The sequence below is a fragment of the Pan troglodytes genome, chromosome 20 (assembly GCF_028858775.2).
Source record: "Pan troglodytes isolate AG18354 chromosome 20, NHGRI_mPanTro3-v2.0_pri, whole genome shotgun sequence".
In the NCBI taxonomy this organism is placed as follows: Eukaryota; Metazoa; Chordata; class Mammalia; order Primates; family Hominidae; genus Pan; species Pan troglodytes.
The window spans coordinates 15,330,732-15,340,591 of NC_072418.2; the positions used below are offsets into that span (position 1 = coordinate 15,330,732).

A 9,860-nucleotide genomic window follows, 5' to 3' on the forward strand; every position below is an offset into this window, starting at 1 on the left:
TAGTAGAGACGGGGTTTCACCATGTTGGCCAGGCTGGTCTCAAATTCCTGACCTCAGGTGATCCACCTGCCTCAGCCTCCCAAAGTGCTGGGATTACAGACGTGAGCCACCGCGCCCGGCCAACCTTGTCTCTTAAAAGTAAAAATAAAATGAGAGGTAAGAAGAAATATTTTTGGGAGGCGCACAGGGGAATAAAGCCACCAGGGCATTTTAATCATAAACTCCTTGTCCCATCAAGGCCATCCCTACCCTTTGCCCTCCCCTCCCCAAGACCTACCCTGCCCCGCCCCATCCTGGCCCCCTCCAGCCTTCATCCCCCTTTTTCCCCTTTCCCCACTTTGTCTCCTCTTCCCCACTTTATCACCTCTTGCCCCTGTGCGGCCCCGCCGAACTGGAAACGTTTCCAGCAGGTGATTCAGATGCGCCTGTGCAGGACTGTGACCAGGTGCAAGTCGCCCTCCCCTGACCTCCCTGTTTAGCCTGAATGATCCTTCCCAAGTGTGTTGCTCCATTCTCGCGCTGCTATAAAGAACTACCTGAGCTGGGCGCGATGGCTCACACCTGTAATCACAGCACTTTGGGAGGCTGAGGCGGGTGGATCACCTGAGGTCAGGAGTTTGAGACCAGCCTGACTAACATGGTGAAACCCCATCTCTACTACTAATAATAAAAAAATTAGCCGGGCGTCATGGCTCACGTCTGTAATTCCAGCTACTCAGGAGGCTCAAGCAGGAGAATCCCTTGAACCCGGGAGGCAGAGGTTGCAGTGAGCGGGGATCACGTCATTGCACTCCAGCCTGGGCAACAAGAGTGAAACTCCGTCTCAAAAAAAAGAAAAAAGAAAAAAACTACCTGAGGCTGGGTAATTCACGAATAAAAGAGGTTTAATTGACTCACAGTTCTGCAGGCTGTACAGGAAGCAAGGCTGGGAGGCCTCAGGAAACTTTTATCAAGGCGGAAGGCTACTGGGGATCGAGTCAGTCTTCACTTGAAGCAGGAGAGAGATCAGGAGAGAGCACGAAGTGGGAAGTGCCGCACATCTTTAAACCATCAGATCTCCTGAGAACTATCACGAGAACAGCAAGGGGAAAGCCGCCCCCATGATCTAATCACCTCCCAGCAGGTCCCTCTCCTGGTATTAGAAATTAAAATTGAACATGAGATTTGGTTGGGGACACACAGCCAAACCATATCACCAAGGTTTTCTGTAAGTGTCTGATGAATACGCACAGTGGGAACTGCAGCTGAGCTTTAGGTGGCATCCTAAAAGCCTCTTTGTTAGCCTGAGCCCCTGTCCTCTTAAGAGGGAGAGTTGGGGCTGGGCGCGGTGGCTCACGCCTGTAATCCCAGCACTTTGAGAGACCGAGGCGGGTGGATCATGAGGTCAGGAGTTCCAGAGCAGCTGGCCAACATGATGAAACCCCGTCCGTACTAAAAATACAAAAATTAGCCGGGCGTGGTGGCGGGCGACTGTAATCCCAGCTACTTGGGAGGCTGAGGCAGGAGAATCGCTTGAACCCAGGAGGCAGAAGTTGCAGTGAGCCGAGATTACACCACCGCACTCCAGCCTGGGCAACAGAGCGAGACTCTCTCAAAAAAAAAACAAAAAAACAAAAAAACAAAAAAACGTGGGGGTGGGCAGACTTGGAAAAAATTTCAGGACTCACTCTCAGCGACGGTGCCCCACGTGAGTTGGAGGCCAGGAGCAAGGTGCCTTCCTGGGCCTCCCTGGCTGCGATCCTGTCCTCAGGAGGGCGACCCCAGTCACGTGCGACCGCTCAAGGCGGTCCTCAGAAGCGGAGGGGACCTCCGCGGGCCAGTAGGCCTTCAGAATTCTTAGAAATCACTCACCCCCGTCCTGCAGTGACAATCTCAGGAGAGCCTGTCTACAGACTGGCGCCTGTAGAGAAGATCCTGCCATTGCCCCTGGCTTCCAGGAACTGAACTGGAGTCTGAGCATCATGGCAGAATCTTATCCCACCTATGCAGCAGGCTAGCTCCAGGGAGAAAATATAAACGTCAGGCCGGGCGTGGTGGCTCACGCCTGTAATCCTAGCACTTTGGGAGGCCGAGGCAGGCGTATCACGAGGTCAGGAGATCGAGACCTTCCTGGCTAACACAGTGAAACCCCATCTCTATTAAAAATACAAAAAATTATTCAGGCGTGGTGGCGGGCGCCTGTAGTCCCAGCTACTCGGGAGGCTGAGGCAGAAGAATGACGTGAACCCGGGAGGCGGAGCTTGCAGGGAGCCAAGATGACGCCACTGCACTTCAGCCTGGGCGACAGAGCCAGACTCCGTCTCAAAAAAAAAAAAAAGAAAAGAAAATATAAACGCCAACAAACAGGTAATTCCCAATCACCGGCAAGACCCCGCCGGATTGGACCCCGACCCTCAGCAGAGGCCACCTTGTCCGGGTCTCACTCTAACCTGTACCGCGGCCCCAAGATATCAGAGGCTGCCTTGGTGGACCCGGGGCACTTTCCACAGAACTCCCTGAATGGCCAAGGCTGGTCCTGGCCTCAATAGGCCAACTCAGCAAACGTGGAGAAGGCAGGGAACGGTGGCTAAGGGAAGTCATCCCAACATTTTGGGAGTCCGAGGCGTTATATGGCTTGAACCCAGGAGTTCAAGATCAGCCTGGGCAATATAGCAAGACCCCATCCTTTTTTGAGACTGAGTCTTGCTCTGTCGTCCAGGCAGGAGTGCAGTGGTGCAATCTCAGCTTACTGCAACCTCTACCTCCCAGGTTTGAGCGATTCTCCTGCCTCAACCTCCTAAGTAGCTGGAATTACAGTTGCCCGCCACCACGCTCGGCTAATTTGTTTTTTGTTTTTTGTTTTTTGCTTTTGAGACGGAGTCTTGCTCTGTCGCCCAGGCTGGAGTGCCGTGGCGCAATCTGGGCTCACTGCAAGGTCCCCTTCCGGGGTTCATGCCATTCTCCTGCCTCAGCCTCCCAAGTAGCTGGGACTACAGGCACCCGCCAACACACCCGGCTGTTTTTTTGTATTTATAGTAGAGACGGGGTTTCACCATGTTAGCCAGGATGGTCTCGATATCCTGACCTCGTGATCTGCCCGCTTCAGCCTCCCAAAGTGCTGGGATTACAGGCATGAGCCACTGGGCCCAGCCTTTTTTTTTAAATTTTTAGTAGAGACAGGTTTCACCATGTTGGCCAGGCTGGTCTGGAACTCGTGACCTCAAGAGATCCACCCACCTCGGCCTCCCAAAGTGTTGGGATTACAGGAGTGAGCCACCGCAACTGGCTACCATTTCTAATAAAAGCAAACTTTTGTTCAAGTGTATTCATCAAAAAGGCCCCTCGCATGTGACCACAGCCAAGCCAGGAAGCCTTCTTTAGGTATCCCTAGCCAGCCTGCAGGAGGTCTTGGAAACTTGTTCAACGGATAAATATAACTGGGCCCACAAAGAATCACAGGAATACTTAATCCCTCCAGCCTCCAGGGCCAGCCTGGCCCCAGCTGTGTAGGGGGGCTTAGAAGTGTTTTCAGGACTCATCTAACTACCAGGCCCAATCTGGCGGTGGGCAGAACCTGGGGCCCTTCCCACAGCAGTCCGAGGACCTTCCTGACTGTGATCCTGGCCCCAGCAGGGGGACCTAGAAAACGCCAGTGAAGCTGTGGGCAAGCAGGCACCAGGTGGGAAAGCGGCCAAGCTCAGGGCACCCTACTCCGTTCACCTGCGACGGCAGCAGCCAGTCCCCACGGGCGGAGGGGACCTCATGCGACATTCAGCCCGCGAGATTCTCAGAGACTGCTCGCCCGCAACACGCAGTAACGATCTCAGGAGAGCCCATGTTGGGGCGGCGCGTGTCGTAGCCGAGAAGACTCTGTCATCGCCGGCGACCTCCTGGAACCCTCTCTTGCGGTTTGCAGCCAGATCACTTCCCATACACGCGGCAGCCAAGCTCAGGGGATGGCATCAGACTGACCCTAGGTGGCGCTCGAACACCCGCCGGACCTCACCAGACAGGCACTTTCCCCAGTCTACACCGCCTGGTTCGGGTCCCACATGAACCTGTAATACACTCGGCCCAAAGCGGTCAGAGGATGGCCTGGTGGGCCCGGGGCACCCTCCACGGAACTCCCTGAATGGCCAGGGCTGATCCCAGCCTCCATAGGCAGACAGAAAATGTGAATGAAGCCCTGCTGGATGCCTCATGCCTACCACCTCAACACTTTGGGAGGCCGAGGCGGGAGGAGAGATGTGCCCTGGAGATGTTGCAGTGCGCTATGATCGCATCATTGCACAGCAGCCTGGGTGACAGCAAGACCCAGGCTGTTTTATTTTTCGCGGGAAAAATAAAACAAAAAACAAAAACAAACCAAAAAAAAATGAAAGAGAGAGGGAGAGGGAGGGTGGAAGGAGGGAGGAAGGAAGGGAGAGAGGGAGGGAGGGAAGGAGGGAAAAAGAAAGAGAAAAGGAAAAAGAGGCCGGGCACGGCGGCTCACGCCTGTAATCCCAGCACTTTGGGAGGCCGAGGCGGGCAGCTCACCTGAAATTGGGAGTTCGAGACCAGCCTGACCAACATGGAGAAAACCCGTCTCTACTAAAAATACAAAAATTAGCTGGGTGTGGTGGCGCATGCCTGTAATCCCAGCTACTAGGGAGGCTCAGGTAGGAGAATCGTTTGAACCTGGGAAGAGCAGGTTGCAGTGAGCCAAGATCCCGCCATTGCACTCCAGCCTGGGCAACAAGAGTAAAACTCTGTCTCAAAACAAAACACCAAAAAAAAAAAAAAACAAAAAAAACAAAAAAACCCACAAGAGTGAAAGTCTGTCTCAAAAAAAAGGAAAGAAAATGAAGAAGAACATTCAAGATGGAAGGAAGGGAGGGAAGGGAAAGAAAGAAAGGAGGGAGGGAGTGAGGGAGGGAAAGAAAAAGAAAGAGAAAAGAAAAAAAAGGAACGTTTGGGAAGGCCCACAGGGGAATGAAGCCACAACAATATCCTACTCAGAACCTCCTTCTCCCATCAAAACCATCCCTCTACCTCCCCTTCCCCCTGCTTTCCCCGCCACTGCTTCTGCGGCTCCCAGTGATCCCCCTCCTTTTACCCTCCCCGTCCCTCTCTTCATGCCCCTATTCCTATCTCCTATCACTCAGAATTGGCAACGTTTTCAGCAGGTGCTTCAGATGCGTCTGCATAGGACTGTGACCAAGTCCAAGTCGCCCACCCCTAGCCCTCCCTGTTTGGCCCCAGTCATCCCTCCAGACATTTTCTGAAGGTGTCCGATGAATGGTCGCCATGGAAACTGCAGCTGGGGTCTGGGTGCCCTCCTTCATCCTCCCTGTACGCCTGGGCCAGTGTCCCTTCTTAAAAGGGGCCTTGGGAAAAATTTCAGGACGCACTTTCTGCGGCGGTACCTTATGTGAGTCGGTGGGCAGGAGCTGTGTGCCCTCTGGGGTCCCTGGCTGCAATCCTGGCCCCAGGAAGGGGACCTAGAAAACTTTTCCAGTAGGCAGGGCATGGGCTCATGACTGTAATCCTAGCAGTTTGGGAGGCCGAGGCAGGCAGATCACTTGAGGTCAGGAGTTTGAGCCCAGCCTGGCCAACATGGTGAAACCCCGTCTCTACTAAAAATACAAAAATTATCCGTGCGTGGTGGCACGTGCCTGTAATCCTAGCTACTCGGGAGGCTAAGGCAGGAGAATCGCTTGAACCCAGGAGGCAGAGGTTGCAGTGAGCCGAGATCGCGCCACTGCACTCCAGCCTGGGCAATAGAGCGGGACTCTGTCTTCAAAAAAAAAAAAAAAGAAAAAGAAAAAAAGAGGCCCGGCGCGGTGGCTCACGCCTATGTAATCCCAGCGCTTTGGGAGGCCGAGGTGGGCGGATCACGAGGTCAGGAGATCGAGAACACTCTGGCTAACACGGTGAAACCCCGTCTCTACTGAAAATACAAAAAGCCGCGCCTGTAGTCCCAGCTACTCGGGAGGCTGAGTTTGCAGTGAGCACCACTGCACTCCAGCCTGGGTGACAGACCGAGAATCCATCTCAAAAAAAAAAAAAAACGAAAATGTATCCAATGATGCTGTGAACAACCCGGCACCAGATGGGAAAGCGGCTGAGCCCAGGGCGCCCTACCCCATTCACCTGCGACGGCACCAGTCGGTCTCCAAGGGCAGAGGGACCTTCATACGCCACTCTTCTTCCGCGATTCTCAAAGATTCCCATCCCGCAGTAATGATCTCAGGCTCCCCCGGATCCCGCAGTAACTATCTCAGGAGAGGCCATTATGCAGCACCACGTGTGGCCGGCCGAGAAGACCTTGCCATCTCCTTCGGTCTCCTGGAACACTGTCCTGGGCTCTCCGGCCGGATCTTGTCCCACACACGCGACAACCGAGCTCCGGGGACGATATCAGAGTGATCACAAAGTGGCGCCCGACCACCGGTGGGACTGCGCCGGACCTGGACCTTCCCCTACCCGACCAGATGCCACCTGGTCAGGGTCTCACTCCAACTTGTATCTCGGCCCAAAGCAGTCAGAGGGTAGCCTGCTGGGCCCGGGCCACCCTCCACGGATTCCCTGAATGGCCAGGGCTGATTCCCAGCCTCTACAGGCTGGCATAGAAAAATTAGGGAGAGGCTGGGCATGGCAGTTCAAGCAAGTCATCCCAACACTTTGGGAGGCTGAGACGGGAGGATTGCTTGAGCCCAGGATTCTGAGGTTGCAGTGTGTTTTGATCAGGCCAGCACACTCCAACATGGGTGATAGAGGGAGTCCCAGTCTCTCTTCCCAGGTTCATGCCAGTCTCCTGCCTCAGCCTCCCGAGTAGCTGGGACTACAGGCACCCGCCACCATGACCAGCTAATTTTTTGTTGTTGTTGTTGTTGTTGTTGTTGTTTGTATTTTTTTTTTAGGTGGACAGGAAGTAGAATTTATTGGTGAGTATTAAGAGGGGGGCAGCACACTGGAAGCCCTCATGAGTGCAGGGCCCACCACTTGTCCAGAGGGCCACGATTGGGGATGTACTTGACCCCACAGCCATCTGGGATGAGCCGCTTTTCAGCCACCATGTCTTCAAATTCATCAGCATTGAACTTGGTGAAGCCCCACTTCTTTGAGATGTGGATCTTCTGGCGGCCAGGAAACTTGAACTTGGCCCTGCGCAGGGCCTCAATCACATGCTCCTTGTTCTGCAGCTTGGTGCGGATGGACATGATAACTTGGCCAATGTGAACCCTGGCCACAGTGCCCTGGGGCTTTCCAAAGGCACCTCGCATTCCTGTTTGGAGCCTGTCAGCCCCAGCACAGGACGACATCTTGTTGATGCGGATGACGTGGAAGGGGTGGAGCTGCACCCGGATATGGAAGCCATCTTTGCCACAACTTTTTACCATGTACTTATTGGCACAAATTCGGGCAGCCTCCAGGGCTTCAGAAGACAGCTGCTCATATTCATCTGACACCATGTGGCCACAGAGCGGAAACTCATCCACTTTTGCCTTTTTCCGCCCCAGGTCAAAAATGCGAATCTTGGCATCAGGGACACCTCGGCAGAAGCAAGACTTTGGGTACGGCTTGTTCTTACAATACCGGTAACAACGGGCGGGGCGGCGGCCCATGGCGACACCAGGATCTTCAGTGGCACACTGAAGGGAAAGAGAAATTTTTTGTATTTTTAGTGGAGATGGGGTTTCACCATGTTGGCCAGCATGGTCTCAATCAGGAGACTTTTTAAGGTTTTCAGGGGGTTCATCCTGTGGCCAGATTCTATGCAGCAGGACAACTATGCTGGGGTGCCCTTCTCGGGCCTCGCTGGCTCACCTGTAATAATCCCTGTCTTTAGAGGGTGACTTAGACAAATTTTCAAGGAGCACATCCAGGAACCAGGCCCCATGTGTGACCAAAACTAAGCCTGGGTTGCTCTGCCCTATGGTTCCTAGCTGACCTAAGCTGACCAATCTCTCTTCCTGGAGAGGGTCTTATAAAAGTTTTCTGCGGAGGGGTCACATGTTAAAACAGGGACGCATGTGGGACCAGGGCTGAGCCTGAAGAGTACTCCACAGTCCTCCTTACTCAGCCCAGGCCAGTCACTACCATAGGAGAGGGACTTAGAAATATTTTTGATGGGGGTGATACCTCCAGTAACTGGTCCAATACGGCAGACGGGTGCAGGGAGCCCTTTTCAGGCCTCACAAGCTGGCCCAGCCCTCCGTCAAGAAGGAAACTTGAAAAAGAGCACATCTGGGCTGGGCGCGGTGGCTCACGCCTGTAATCCCAGCACTTTGGAAGGCTGAGACAGGCAGATCAACGGGGTCAGGAGATCAAGACCATTCCGCCTTACACGGTGAAACCCCGTCTCTACTAAAAATACAAAAAATTAGCCGGGCATGGTAGCAGGCGCCTGTAGTCCCAGCTACTCGGGAGGCTGAGGCAGGAGAATGGCGTGAACCTGGGAGGCGGAGCTTGCAGTGAGCCGAGATCGCACCACTGCATTCCAGCCTGGGCGACAGAGCGAGACTCCATCTCAAAAAAAAAAAAAAAGAAAAAGAGCACATCTGGTGACCATGCCCCAAGTGGGACCACAGCAGAGTGTCCCCTGGCACCCCACCCTGGCATCCCTAGGTGGCCCATGCTAACTGGCCCATTGGAGGGGTTCTCAGAGGAAACATTAGAGGGCCAACATGATACCACCCTCCCTGGGCTTCCCTGTCCACCCTGGGCCAGTCCTTGTCATCAGAGGGGGCCTAAGAAACATATGCTGTTGGTGCTTGCAAACTGACCCCAGAACACTTAAAAACTTTTTATTTGTATTTATTTATTTTTTTGAGATGGAGTCTCACTCTGTCACCAGGCTGGAGTGCAGTGACACAGTCTCGCCTCACTGCAACCTCCGCCTCCTGGGTTCAAGTGATTCTCCTGCCTCAGCCTCCTGAGTAGCTGGGACTACAGGTGTGTGCCACCATGCCCAGCTAATTTTTGTATTTTTAGTAGAGAAGGGGTTTCACCATGTTGGCCAGGATGGTCTCAATCTCTTGACCTTGTGATCCACGTGACTCAGCCTCCCAAAGTGCTGGGATTACAGGTGTGAGCCACCGCGCACTGCCTACTTTTTTTTTTTTTTTTCTAGAGACAGGGTCTCACTCTGTCACCCAGGCTGGAGTACAGTGGAGCCATCATGGTTCACTGCAGCCTCAAACTTTTGGGCTCAAGCAATCCTCCCACCTCAGCCTCCCAAGTAGTAGCTGGGGATTATAAATGCACGCCATCCTATCTGGATAATTTTCTAATTTTTAATTTTTTTTTTCAAGAGATAGGATCCAGACTGGTTGCAGTGGCTCATGCCTGTAATCCCAGCACTTTGGGAGGCCGAGGCAGGTGGATCACTTGAGGTCAGGAGTTTGAGGCCAGCCTGGCCAACATGGTGAAACCCCATCTCTACTAAAAATACAAAAATGAGCCAGGCATGGTGGGGGGCGCCTGTAGTCCCAGCTACTCAGAAGGCTGAGGCAAGAGAATCGCTAGAACCCGGAAGGCGGAGGTTGCAGTGAGCCAAGATTGCGCCACTGCACTCCAGCCTAGGCGACAGAGGGAGACTCTGTCCCTCACACACACACACGCAAAGAGATAGGATCTGGCTCTCTTGCCCAGGCTGGAGTGCAGAGGTGTGATTATCACTTACTGCAGCCTTGACCTCCTGTGCTCAAGCAATTCTCCCAAGTAGTTGGGAATACAGACACTTCACCCAGCTAATTTTTTAAATTTTTTGTACAGACAGGGCCTCATTTTGTGGCCCAGGCTAGTCTAGATCTCCTGGGCTCAAGTGATTCTCTCTCCTCAGCCTCCAGAGTTGTTAGGATTACAGGAGCAAGCCACCACACCCGGCTCTGGGTCAT

General features: G+C 53.6%; 1 pseudogene; it reads right to left on the bottom strand.

Annotated features, from left to right (window-relative positions):
* Nucleotides 1–6,882: 6,882 nt before the first annotated feature.
* LOC100610204 (ribosomal protein L10 pseudogene) lies at nt 6,883–8,964 on the bottom strand (annotated as a pseudogene).
* Between the last annotated feature and the right edge of the window lie 896 nt (nt 8,965–9,860).